The sequence below is a fragment of the Schistocerca serialis genome, chromosome 5 (assembly GCF_023864345.2).
Source record: "Schistocerca serialis cubense isolate TAMUIC-IGC-003099 chromosome 5, iqSchSeri2.2, whole genome shotgun sequence".
NCBI lineage: Eukaryota > Metazoa > Arthropoda > Insecta > Orthoptera > Acrididae > Schistocerca > Schistocerca serialis.
In genome coordinates, this window is record NC_064642.1 from 617,940,840 (window position 1) to 617,955,567 (window position 14,728).

Here is a 14,728-nt window from a genome sequence, read left to right on the forward strand (position 1 = left end):
AGCTGTTGGTAGCTGCAGAAACTTCCCAGGAAGTCTAAAAACACGTGTTTTTGTTGAAAATGAAATGGCCTTTTGACCACCACAAGTGCAATGCACGTTATTATAGCCTTCATCGCTAATAGCAGCAACAAGGAAGAACAAAGAACACCAGAGCCTTATGTTGAATGCAGACCACAGTAACATCATTTAAAGAGGAGGAGCGCTCTGTTGTCAAAATTAATACCTGTCTCACATATTACGTAAACATTCTGTATACCAACTACTACTTTCAGCACTGTAACGTGTATAATAAAAGCGAAATCAGTATTTCATAAGAATAAAAGCACGGCGCAAAAAACTCTGCCGTCGATTGTTAATAGCATTGTAATTTGATGATGCGTTGAGTGGACTTTTGTTTTGTGTTCATTACGCGCGGAATGATATGTGTAAGCTTTCGGTACGTGCCATTCATAACATTTCGTTTCTTTAGAAACTGAGTCCTAATTAACAATTCCCGTTGTTTAATTAATCTCCTCTTTTCGGTCACTACTCGTCCACAATGCTGTGTGACAAATATTTTTCTACGGCCATTCTGTCTGATATAGACGAGGTAACATTTCAGAGCGCCACAAACTTGCACCTATTCTGGACATTGCTGTATATCAGGTATCTGTGTGCTGGAACTATATTTTTCTGACCTTAAGCGAAGCTACACTGTTATGGACTAATGTGAAAAGCTGAGATCTTCCACCACTCCGAGGCTCGGTTTCGATTCCAGGTCTGACATACGATTACGCCACAGGATGTTTATAGTTAATTGTTTTACGATACTAATAGATGAGTTTTCCGGCGCGTGACACGTGGTTAGTGGAAAAACACACAACAGGACAAAATAGATCAAATATGAATGTGTGTATGTGTGTGTGTGTGTGTGTGTGTGTGTGTGTGTGTGTGTGTGTGTGTATTCCTGAGGAACCAAGCTGCTGAGGTAATCGGTCCCTAGACTTACACACCACTTAAACTAACTGATGCTAAGAACAACACCCCCACCCGTGCCCGACGACGGCCTCGAGCCTCCAACGGGACTAGCCGCGCAATCCGTGGCATGGCGCCTCAAACCTCGCGGCCACACCGTGTGGCCAGAACAGATCCCCACTGGTTTCTGCTCGTGTAAGACTGGTCTCCTACATAAATTACTATCGTATCTGATCAAAAGCGTACGAACGCCTACTATTAGACAGTAATATGTGGTGTGTCCACGCTTAGCCTTTATGGTGACTTGAATTATTGTGAAAGACATGTCCAGTGAGGTGTCTGAATTTCTATAGAGAAACGGCAGCCAATTCTTTCTTGAGACCCGAAAGCAGAGGAAGTTGGAAACTGGGGTCTGGAGGTAAGTCCACATACTAACTCATACCATAAGTGTTCAATTGGGTTCACGAAAAAAACACCACCACACGGTGCCGGGCGATGTGCCCGAGCGGTTCTAGGCGCTTCAGTACGGAACCGCGCGACCGCTACGGTCGCAGGTTCTAATCCTTCCTCGGGCATGGATGTGTGTGATGTCCTTAGGTTAGTTACGTTTAAATAGTTCCAAGTTCTAGGGGACTGATGACCTCAGATGTTAAGTCCCATATTGCTCAAAGCCATTTGAACCACCACACCGTAAAGCTACTGGCTCCATACTTCCATCTTGGTACCACACGTAGTGGCATCGATTCCATCGGATTTCCCAGGGTACAGTGTGATTCGTCACACAAAATATCTTATTTCTAGTCATCCACTTTCTATTGGTATCTTATAACACTTCGAACGACACTTGGTGATGACTACAGAAATGTGTAGCTTAAGGCGAACTGCTTAACTATTATACTCTAAAATGTTTAGCTCTATTGGCATAGATGTTGAGGTAGGTGGACACGTAGTATCAGTTTCACGAGTGATTCTTTCCACTGATTTCAGACGACTTGTCACAACGACCTTCCACTATGCATAACGGTCCCTGCCTTGACTTCATTTAGCTTTCCTCGTCGCAGTCATGTCATCAATAGTCGACCTGGGGAACGTATGAAACGTCACTGCCGATCTGTTTTACTAAGGTGACATCGAATGAACACGTTCTAAATCCCTGAGCTGTTCTGCCCACCCATTCTGGCGTACGGGCTGAGTCACAAAAGCCTATACAATTTTGAAATTATACAAAAATTTATTGAGATAACATGCAGAGAGGCCCGGATCTAGGGTTCTAGGGGAAAAGGGGGTGGGTGGGTGGGGAAGCCGGGATATCTGCCACGGGCGGTAATTTCACGGGGTTCCAAATTCAGATTCTTGAGAAAAAAAAATACAGGACTCACAAACCGCCAAGCGTCCAGCGCACGTTGGTCCATCGATTATTCATATGATTTTGAAACTTATCCCTGTTGGTTTTTGAACATTTTTGAACACATTCTAAGTTGATTTTTGAACGAATCGTAAGTTTGTTTTTGAATGCGTCCGTAGTGAAAGTGATGTCTCTGCCAGGGGAATCCCCGTCACATCTAGAAATAAAAAAATAAAATAAAAAATTCCAGCAGACAAAAGGGAACGGGGCTATACGAGTTGAGCCGAATAATCCCCAATGGGTGAATGCCAATTGCTGTCTGTTTATGTGGTTAACTGGGAGTGAAAATTGATCATTGTTGTTATAGTTATTAGTGAAATCCATAATCATACTACTGGAGTGGAAATAAACGACTAACAGGAATAACAGTTAGAAGAGATTACATACTAATCTTCTCGGTGTATCCAAGAAAACGAAATTTTGACAGAAAATTTTTGCCAAGTATTAGAATACTAACGGTCAGTTGTACATTCCCTGTCTCGCAGCTGCGTTTAGTCTGTTCTCGGAATAGCGCGGAAAACGCGTTGTACAAACACGTAATACAGCCTAACCGTAGAATGAACGCGGGTTAACTTAACTGGTGATTCTGGCAGAGCTGGTGAAGTTAAACGGAGAAAAGTTTTCATAATGGCAGAGATAGTGACAGAATTAATGATCAGAAATTTCTGTTGGAACGAGGAAAGAACAGAAACGGGGACTTCACACAAATTACATGGAAGAATATAACGATTACTAATTTATATAAAAACTTCGTACTGCTAGTACTTTTGATCTCAAGCTTTAGAAACTGGATATCAATGAAATATGAAACTATCTCCTAATATAAACCTTTTTGCTTGTAACTACCCTACAGGCGTTTGATATGGGACAATTCCTGAATTATATTCTGTCGTGTTCTTCATGTAAATGAGGTAGATAAAAACGACCATTTGGGCCAACGCAGTGTCGCTTATTTGTCGTATGTAACACCTGTTGCAGTATTTGAAAGGTATATTTCGTTTTGTCTAGCAGACAGTGACAAAATAGACGTAATCAGATCGATAAACCTCACCACTCTTTTGTACTATTCGTATTAACAACTTTTCCTTATTAGACAATGACATTTTGATTTTTCATGGAGCAAAAAGTTTGACGAACCTTGAAGAGGTGATAGATTATTTCGCATAAAGGAAAGCACGCCCTGTATAGTTAGATTAGAGAGAAAAATTTGCTCTGAGTAAGGATTGAAGAAATGTGTACTGTCTTGTTTGTCTCTTGTCTTTACTGATTTTAAGTTTCCTACATTTAAATTTATGCCACGCTAAAGAGAATGTTATTAGCTAATAGACAATAAAGAGTGCATATTTTCGGAAGGGTTCTGATTCTCCCGGTCACAAATAATCCCGCCCAGTATTAATTCTGTGTTTTTTCATCGAACATACATATTTGGATACCACACTTTACAGGAAGACTGAGCTACAAAATGAACATATGTTTTAAAAATCGTTTTTTTTAGTGTCCTATGTCAAACGCTCGAGTGGTGTGAGGGGGGAGGGGGAGAGGGGTGCACCAACAATTTGATCCTGGTTCGGAAAATATGGTTAATTCGGGGCTGCATACAGAATCGTTAGATGTGTCATGTTATAGAAGAAAACGTAATATTTCACATAAAAGTGTCAGGTGTCATTTTTGTTCGATGTATCATTTACCCGCCAAAAATCAAAAAGCAAGGATCAAAGGAGATTATATAACTCTGGTCTTACATTTTCTTCGTAAGCTATGCATTTCGCTGTGTATTTTGTACCGTTGATTCTTTTTATAATTTGTAGCAACTAGACAGTCCGAAATGTCATCAAAAGAATGACATTCTACTCTACGGTAAGAAACTTTATTACTGTCATTCCAATCTTAAATGCGAGAAAATTTCCATAACAATGTATTCAGAAAGTACATGTTAGATCTAAAATATGACTTCAGCGAAATTCCGAAGTATCGTGAAAATCGGAGGAATATCTTTTTAATAATATTACTCTGCAAGATAGTTGTGAAATCTGCTTTCATTGCTTTTGTGATCTTGGTGTACTGACAAAATTATTTTACCCTTTCACGGTTAATTTCGTGTCGTCGACCAGCGATGTATTTGTCAGAAACATGTGTACAGCACACCGCCGACAGAAGCTAACAAGTGGTGTGTTCTTTATCGAGGATTTATCGACTCATTTCCGGTGAATTTACGACTCTGCTGCACGCTCGGATAAATGTTTGCCGATTTATGAACCTGATGCGCTGCTACTCATAAAAACCATTTGATGAGCGTCAGAGCACATTTAAAGTATTTCAGGCAAAGTTCTGCTGTGGGGAGAGACAACCTGTTGGGACTAGTCGTCGCTCCAGCCCCCAGACGTAGTTAAAATGCGATCTGTGTACAGTTAGAAGTAGCACATTCGTTTCAAACAGCTCTAACACTCTCATTTTTGCTTCAGGCAATTTGAAGGTTAAAACAAAAAATTAAAATTTTGATCTGTATATCACAATTCTGTGCACACTGTGTAGATGAGCTAAATATATTTTTCAGTATTTACGGGGTGAGAGCATTGTCTTATTTCAGCTATGAAAATTTTTTGCAGTGCAAAAAACGTGTACCCACTTTTCTTCTAGTTACGCCTTGTAGAAAGAGGGTTTCCAACAGCTGAACATGTTTCTGGCTTGAGATTTTATTTTTGCTTCAGTTTCGTGTGTGTGTGTGTGTGTGTGTGTGTGTGTGTGTGTGTATGTGTGTGTATGTGTGTGTGTGCGTGTTGGTGTGCGTGCTTTTATAACCACCCGAAGAAGTTAGAAAAACATCCTAAAAGCCTCTTTCAAGTGTATAAAATTACAAACAGACTCCATGCAAATTAAATAGCCCGATAGCCAAGAGAGACCGTTGCTGGAGAGAAGACATAAACCAAATGGAATTTCAAAGCTGGTTTGTAAATTATGTAGGAGTAAGAATGAATTGCGCTAAACAATGACCAAACAACAGGTGAATACAGCATGGGTGGCTATACCACATGACGCCATTCGCGCCTTCTACGCGTAGAAGTCATCACGCATGAAACAAGTTATCAGGGCCCATGGAGGACACACTGCCTACTAGGGAATAGGATTTAAGCTGAACCGGGGATGACTGAAATGCTTATCATTTCTTCAGACCAGACTATTGTACATGTCCTGTGAATATGAAAGTCTTATCTACAGTCGTTTAAGGTATTATTTTCTTACTGTACGTGCTCCCAGAAGGAGTTACATGACATAAAAGTTTTTCCTTCTTGTAACAGAACTAGGATGACCAATTTAAAAGTGGAGCAATAAAACTCAAAATAAATAAGTAACAGAAATAAGCTGCTGCCCTCGGAATCTTTGTATGTGGAGCTACATGACACATCTATTCGACTGCAGTAGAATCGTCATGTAAACAAATAATGTTGACTGTACAAGATATTTCGATTACAATCGAATCGCACTTGACTTCTCATAACATCTGTCCTGAAAGAGACGATTCGAGTAAAAGAATACAATAACGTAAAAAGATAATTAACATATTAGTTTTTCAAAAATGGCTCTGAGCACTATGGGACGTAACTTCTGAGGTCACCAGTCTCCTAGAAATAAGAACTACTTAAACCTAACTAAGGCAGGATTCGAGCCTGCGAGCGTAGCGGTCTTGCGGTTCCACACCGAAGCGCCTAGAACCGCTCGGCCACTCCGGCCGGCAATAGCTTTTCCCCTTCCTGAGCAAGTGACTGGGAGAATTTTGGGATTTCCTCTTTCTTATACTGCCTTTCTCTTTTTCAGTTAGCCGTAATATTATTGCTACTGGTGCGTGATTCACATACGAGACGTCTTTTACGAGCTTTAAAGATGAATATGACTACCGAATTCTAGATGTAACTAACAGAGCAGTCGACGTCTAAAGATCACATGACGTGACTTTAATGAAAACTCCACTCTAATTGATCTGCAAGTAAATGCTCTCCCTCGACAGGTATGGAAGTTCCTCGTTGGATGAAAAATCTTGGCACTAACTTTCATCAGTGTATGGCAATTATCCATACTCAAAAAGGAAAATGCCCTATCGGGGTTTAACATGATAGCCATCTAGCAGCAGAAGTAATGCGTTGAAATACGATACATTATTTCTTGCTCGTACCTCTTTTGACGCAGTCCTTATGGATGTTTCCACTCTCTGTACTGTAGAGAAACTTATATCCCTGTCCTATCGCGATGGCAGGAACTATCCATCTCAGACTGCTTCCGGAGCGCAAGACAAATGACGCCACGTGAGTGTGATGTAGCGAGAAGATCATCTCCGCGACCCCTTTCAACCTTAATCATTCTCTGTCGTCTGCAAGAGTTTTCAGATGATGGAGAACTGACAAAAGCCGGCCGAAGTGGCCGTGCGGTTAAAGGCGCTGCGGTCTGCAACCGCAAGACCGCTACGGTCGCAGGTTCGAATCCTGCCTCGGGCATGGATGTTTGTGATGTCCTTAGGTTAGTTAGGTTTAACTAGTTCTAAGTTCTAGGGGACTAATGACCTCAGCAGTTGAGTCCCATAGTGCTCAGAGCCATTTGAACCATTTTTAGAACTGACAAAAGCATAAAGCTTCAGGATAGCTACGTACGATAACTTACTTAATTGCTCTGATGTTTCAAACTAACTTGCCAGACTATATACTACCATCATTTTAGTAGTCCTTGATTGTAAAAGATACCTTACAATAATCTTTAATGAATCATTATTTTTACTAGTATTCTGCCTTGCACATAATCAATTCTTTTGCTTACCTATTCCTTAAATTTCTTCGATTCTCCTAAATTTCCGTACTGCGAAAGTGACTGAGGGATTGGACTTCCTTTCGAAAGGGAAAAAATTCTGATCACCTCCTTTATAACCACTTTTGTGTTTCCCGTAGTTTCTTCAAATGACTTCAAGCAAAAATGTCACGATAGTTCCTTTGATATGGAGACTGCCTATTTCTGCTACCTTCTTGATCAGCCCGAGTTTATGGTCCACCTCTAACAACTTCGTCGCTTACAGACATAAAACCCTAGTAGTTCTTCCCTTTTTGGAAGCACATCGTGTTCGGTAGCTACTGTTGTGGGGTTACCGTCATCTTTCGTATGTCCTCTGTTGTCTCATTCTCCACTACTGACTTTGCCGGATCACAATCATACTCTTTTATTAGTTGATGAATTTCTATACATTAATTTCTCCATGAGTTTAGCGAAGAGTTTCATAAGTGTCGATAACTGGAGCCAACTATTACAGTTCCAGGTGCATTAGAATTTTATTTGAAATACGTAAAGTGATATCAAGTCCAAATTCCATCACAAGAAATACGCGAAGTATTTGTAACATCGCCTACCTTGCTAAAGTCATAGTTTATGTGACATGAACATTACAATGCTGGAGGTCGAAAATCGCTAGCGTAGCGACAATTACAAAAAGAAAAAATTGAGAAACTAACATTCCTCTGGAAATCCATTCTGCTCCAGCATACTATGTCCTCATTTCTACACTTTCACTTACTACAACTTCTTGCTTTGCTTTTTTTCCCTAATGAATACGCATATTTACTCTGACAAATACAGGACTTTTTGTTTATCGAAGACAAGCCCAGTCTTTCATCTAATACCTACTTCCATATTCGGCTTAATCAACGAATATGACGAAGAATTCCTTCCCTAGTTTTTCAGCACTTGGGGCCAGGCTTTACAGTTTTTATTGCAGACCCTTGAATTTGAGTTTAGCCAAACTAAATATATGTTCGGATGTGCGCTTAGGATATTTTGCTCTGCAGCTTCGGAGATGCCTGTATACGCTTTCGGATAAATTGTAATTAATTAATTAGATTTGCTAACTAATCCTCAATAATCATCGACTGGACATGCCCCTGTGTTGTCATTCCATAACCGAAATTAGCCTGTGTTTCAAGCTCATTAGCTTAAAGCAATTGGTTACCTGTCTCTCTTTCCAGTGGTTTGCAACTTTGTCTTGTAGATTAATCAAATGTGAATAATAATGGAAAACGGCCTAGCGCTTTTTTAATTTCGTAAGGATAAAAGTAATCCTATTTTTTCTAATACAGAGAATTTTCAGTACTGCCTAGATAAAAGCAAGATGTAAAACACAATTATCACTAGTCTTGCAACTTAAACATGTATAATGATAATAATGAACTTACATAAATAGTAAACAAAATTTTGGCGTCTATTATATTATTATCGTGTAAAGAGAATTCTAAATTATTTCGAGACAATACTTCAGTATTTAGCTCGAGAGTACATCATGGTGCTCGAATATGAAACTTAAAAAGTTTTTTAATTAAATTTAAAACATATTCGTTGAATAAGCCGAATTGCAGTATTTAAAATAACACATAAAATGAAAACATCTGATATTTTTTAGTTTAACATGAAGTAGCAGCATTTTCTTCCGCTCGACTACTGCGTTAATTATGCACTTCTGGAACCAAACTTGACTAAACTGATCACAAGAGGTTAATGCAACAGTTTTAATTGAAAGCTACTCATCACCTTCTTCCGACCTTAAATGATTTAAATACACTTAATTTTAAAAAAAATTAAACTTACTCGTAGAGATTAAACTTCTGTTCATTTAACTGGTAGTAATGGTGGGCCTCTGAATGGGCATTTGATCGGTAAGGACCAGACTTTATAAGACTTTATAACTGTTATAAAATCAAATTGTATATCATTTTTTTCCTTATTTTGCGCTGTGTACTATTACAATTGATTATTTCAATTACTATCCTTTTAATTACTCGGGTTATATTTTATATACACCCATTTGTAACGTCTTTCAATCCTTTGTCTTTATGAAACATTAGATTTATTACATTTCCATTCATTTTCAAGGATTTGGAATTTTTATCCAACACTATGTAATTAATGTTTTGTTGAGTTACATATTGCCTATAGCCACTTCTTCTTGTAGTCTCACTCTTGGATTAGTTTAAGGGGACCACAACGTGGTTCAGGTCGAAAAAAATTTATTTTCGGTTTTCATCATATTTCGATAGATTAAGGTTTTAATAAGTACTCTGGAATGATTTTTCTGAAAAATATTTTTTCTAGCGATTAAAGAGCATTTTCCTACCACTTGTGTTTATGTGCCAGGCCCAGTTTTGTCACCCACTTTTCTGCGTATATTTTATACCTTTATATCCCCTACATTGCACGTTAGGGATTTTTTTTCTTACTCGCGAGTGTGTTGGCTATCCTTGGAATGCAATGGTCGATATTCTTTTGTTTCTGCTGTTTGTAAACAAAACGATTTCCAACATGTGGTTAGTTTTGTTCAAGTGTGATTGCGAGTAGTTGTTATTCTTACGTTTGCAGTGCTTGTTTACGTGTGCTTTGTTGTTTTTATTGAAGATGACGATACATAAAGGCATATTCAAGAAACGTCAATTTAGAGGCAACAAGTTAAGAAAGCTTTCTGTTCAAGAGGTTATGTCACCTGGAAACGATGTTTGTAATTGTAATTCTTCAACAAGTGTCTCATCAAAGAAGATCTCACCATTTCAAGAGAGATGCAACTAATTTACTGTAAGTGACAAGGGGTGCAGCAACATTATTATAAATTTGAGAATATTAACAGATGTAACTTCTAAATTTGCATAATGTAGACAGTGTGGTGAGTCACAAAGTGTGAAAATTTGTGAGTGTGATAGGGGGAGAAAAGGCCTATCAATTGCTTTGGATTTAATTTGCACTAAATGCTCAGCTGTGATTTCTTTTATGATTTGCTCAAAACCAGATGCAAGTGGCTCTTATGAAATCAATAGTAGATTAATATATGCCTTACGATTCATTAGCAACGGCATGGCTACAGGGAGAACATTTTGTTCAGTGATGAACTTACATCAACCACCAAGTAAATTTGAAAAACTAAATGCAGTATTAGAGAAAGCTGTATGTGAGGTCAGGGAGGAAAACATGAAACTGGCTGCTAGGGAAGCAGTGGAAGAAAATGATGGATGTTCGGATATTGCAGGTACACTTGATGGAATTTGGCAGAAAAGAGGACATACTTCTCTGAATGGAGTAATGACTGCCACGAGTGTAGACACCTGTAAAGTGTTAGATTGTGGAGACAATGTCTAAATATTGCAAATGTTGTAAAGTCAGAGAACATAAAGAACACAACTGTGTGGCTAATTTTAGAGGAACAAGTGTGGTATGGAAGTTCACGGAGTACAACAAATATTTCATCGCTCCGTAGAAACAAGAGGCTTACGGTACACCAAATATGTGGGTGACAGTGACAGTAAGGCATACAACAATGTGGTGAACATTAAGCAACATGGAGATGCCGTTATTAGCAAAATAGAATGTGTAGGCCATGTTGAAAAACATTTGCGAACAAGGTTGAGAAAACTAACTGTTGATATGAGAGGAAAAAAATTAGAAAATGGAAAAATGTTGACCGGACAGGGTCGGTTAACTAAAACTGATATAGAAAACTTGCAGGTATACTATGAGCAGGCAATTAGGAGAATTAAAGAAAATCTGGAGGCAATGAAGACAGATTTTTGGGCCATATTCTTCAATACGTCCTCTACTGATGACACGCCATGTCATGGCTTGTGTCCATCACGAGAAAATTCGTGGTGCAAGTACAATAGGGCTCTGGCAACTGGAGAATCTTATTCTCACCAGCATTCTCTTCCTGTTGCTGTTATTATAGTAATTTAACCTGTTTTCAGAGACTTGGCACATCCTGACCTTCTAAGGAAATGCCTTCATGGGCAGACACAGAACCCAAATGAATGTTCCAACAGCATAATTTGGAACTGCATTCCTAAAACTGTTTTTGCAGGCATGCATACAATGAAACTAGGAGTTAATGATGCTGTTATTACATTCAGTTGTGATAATATTGGAAAGTGTTGGGTCCTGAAAAAGCAGAAAATCCTGGTGGAAATATGATCGCTGGGCTGCAACATTGCGATAAAATGAGGATAGCCAATGGAGACAGGTCTGCATCAAATATGGCCAAGAAATCAAGACAAACATCGAGGAAGGTGATAAAGAAGCTGGAAGACCTGCTAGAGGCTAAAGAAGGACCATTATATGTAGCAAGACAGTTTTAATTAACTCTAAGTAACAAATTTCAAAAGTTTTTCTTTAAAGTCGATTTCCTGCAAACTAAAATTCCAGTACATATACCCCATTATATCAGAAACTATCACAGAAAAATCTATGAAATTTTCAGAGACTGCATAACATAAAAAGCCACCTCTGGTACTACATTCATTAATATTCCCCCATTAGGAAGTTCACAAAAAATAATTTCTGCAGAAAAAACTTAATATTTTCTGTTAATAAATTTAAAAAAGTATTCCTTAAAAACTGTAAAATGGATAAAATAGATTTTAGTACAGTTGACTCTGTTAGCATCATGTAACATACAGTAAAAATATTAAGGTACTGCATCAAATAGTTTTTTTCAGAAATGGGTCAAATACTTGCCTAAGTTAACATGGGTTAGATGGGCAAGGTGTGGTCGCTCTAAGTTTTATCGAACCTGGCGATTTCTGTTGGTGGACCACGCTACTACCACGACCAACATGGATTTCCTCTGTAATCTAGTTTCGACGTGGTCGTCTATTAGTCACCTGACACCCATATCATTCGATATAAATGTAACCCTACGCTGCCCTTCACCTGGCTTCTCTATGTAATGGCGTTTTCCGTTACTTTTATTTGCCTGTGCTCCTCAACCCCTTTACGTTTGCCATCACAGATGTATTCCAGTTTTTATGAGTTTATACACTTTCAGTATATCTCGTTCTACTGTTCTTCCCTTAGATGGTTCGTTACTGTAGTTCTCACTAATCGCCCAACTAGCCAGCGATATGTAATGCTTTGACGGTCTTTCGTGTCTGTTAATTCGATTTTCTAAATTTTTTAAATAATTTTTTAAAGTTAAGCCTACCTTGTAACCATTCCTCCTAACTTCTAATTTTGTGTAAGTACACCCCTGTTCTTTCTTTTCTTTTAGGAAATCTGAGGAAGCCTTAACCAGGCAAAACGTAGTAATTTTAATAATAGTAAGTTCGCAACCCATACTGTCTCTATATATAATTATGGGAACAGGTAGCTGTACCAGTCAGCCCATCATGGAATGGAATAAGCTTTACAGTTTCATCATTTTCCGCATTTGTTTTTTTCTTTGGATCGTCAGTATTCTGAGCTGGTATGATGTGACCTGGCACGAATTCCCCTGTGCCAATCTCTACACCACATTCTAGCTCTTACACTCAAAGCTTTAATTTTTTCTTGAATATATTTTAATCTCTGTCTTCCCCTACCGTTTTTATCCTCTACGGATCCGACTAGCCCATGGAAATTATTCCCTCATTTCTTAACACGTGTCATATCATCCAGCTTCTTCTTATTGTCAGTGTCCCTTCCTGTCACTGTTTTCCACACATTTCATTCCCCACCGATTCTGCAGAGAACGTCATTTCCTATCAGTCCACCTTTTTGATTTTCAACAAGTGTCTGCAGGACTACATTCTAAAAGAGTTTTCATTTTTTCCTGTTTCCCCATAGCCCATGATTCATTTCGACATAATGTTGTGCTCCGGACGTACAATCTCAGAAATTTCTTTTTCGACTTAAGGCCAGTGTTTGATACTAGTGAAATGGCAGTGCCAGATCTGTTTAATAAACTCTGTCACTTGGTACTTCCAAATATGTTATTAATATGAGAGTCAAAATGATTCTTATTTTTCGCAGTTGCGAGGAGCTGGAAGAAGAATGATAGAGAAAACATGTTTATTGTGTAAAGATATCTTTTGATCCAATTTGCTTCCTGTTAATCCTTCTGTGTGATTGTATGAATGAATCAGTCTAATCTGAAAGTTCAAAAATGGTTCAAATGGCTCTGAGCACTATGGGACTCAACATCTTAGGTCATAAGTCCCCTAGAACTTAGAGCTACTTAAACCTATATAACCTAAGGACATCACACACACCCATGCCCGAGGCAGGATTCGAACCTGCGACCGTAACAGCCTCGCGGTTCCGGGCTACAGCGCCAGAACCGCACGGCCACCGCAGCCGGCTCTGAAAGTTCAGCAAGGAAGTGGAAAGGGGATATCTGTACGCTTTGAGCTGTACCAACAGTGCAGTATTCTCATGGTTGGGAGCAAATCATAGATGTAATACTTCCTTTCAAATTCGCTGTACTGCAGTTGGCAGTGAGTACTGGTTGCGATTATACAGACCACTTGACTCGGACGCAACCGTCAAAATTTGAGAAAAATCATGACACTGTTTGTTGGAGATTCATGAGTATAGCACCGTATCTTTCCTGATCCCAGTGATACGGGTTAGTGCTGAGCATTGATTTCTACCTGTTTTTTACCGGTTTAAGTTAGAGCTACAATTCAGTAATTCATTTTGGGATCACGTTTTTGCTTGTATGATTCGATTTTGCATGTAGAATGCAGTTTTGTGATACAGTCTGTCCATGACAAGAAGCACCCAGACGTGGCTATCGCTCAATGTATTTAGTACAGGGTGAGCGAGCACTATCTGATGGTTTTTGAATTTATAGTACACAGTGACATTTCAAGATAAAACAGCTAATTTTATTTGAAAAGATACACAGCGAATAACATTTACATCTTATATGTTATTTTTGACAGAAGTTAATTACTTGTGAAGGGTATTGTCCCTTAAGTACTGGCCCTCTTTTTCGCCACACTCGTTGACTCTCTGGGTGTCGTTTGTCATTACTCTCTGCAACGTGTTATGGGATCTAGCACGAATCTCTGTCCTTTAAATGAAGCACAGTATGAGTCTTACTGACGTTCACTTTGTTCTTGAGGAAGCGCCACAAGAAAAAGTCACATGGAGTAACGTCTGGAGAAAAGTCAGTCAGTCAACATTTCTTCTGTGGGATATAACTTTCGCTGAAACAACTTCCACACTTCAGACATACACACACTAGACATGTAGGCTGTTGCAACGTTTTGTTGAAACCAAATGTTTCGACGATTTATGCCCCGGCGACGTTTCGGGACGAGAAATTCATGCAACGTGGTCAAATAACGCCCCGAGTTCATGGTAATGACTCTTTCACTTTCTTCTAAGAAATAAGGCCCTGTGACACCAGATTTCCCTAATCCAGCCCACACTGTAACCTCGTCACAAAGAAGTGGCCGTTGGTACAGTTTCTGAGGGTTGTTAGAAGACCAATAACGAAGGTTTTATCTATTAACACTCAGTTTAGGTAAAAATGAGCTTCATCTGACATTAGATTCGCAATTCCAGATTCTTTCTCCAACATCTCTTTCATCTCTTCAGCGAAAC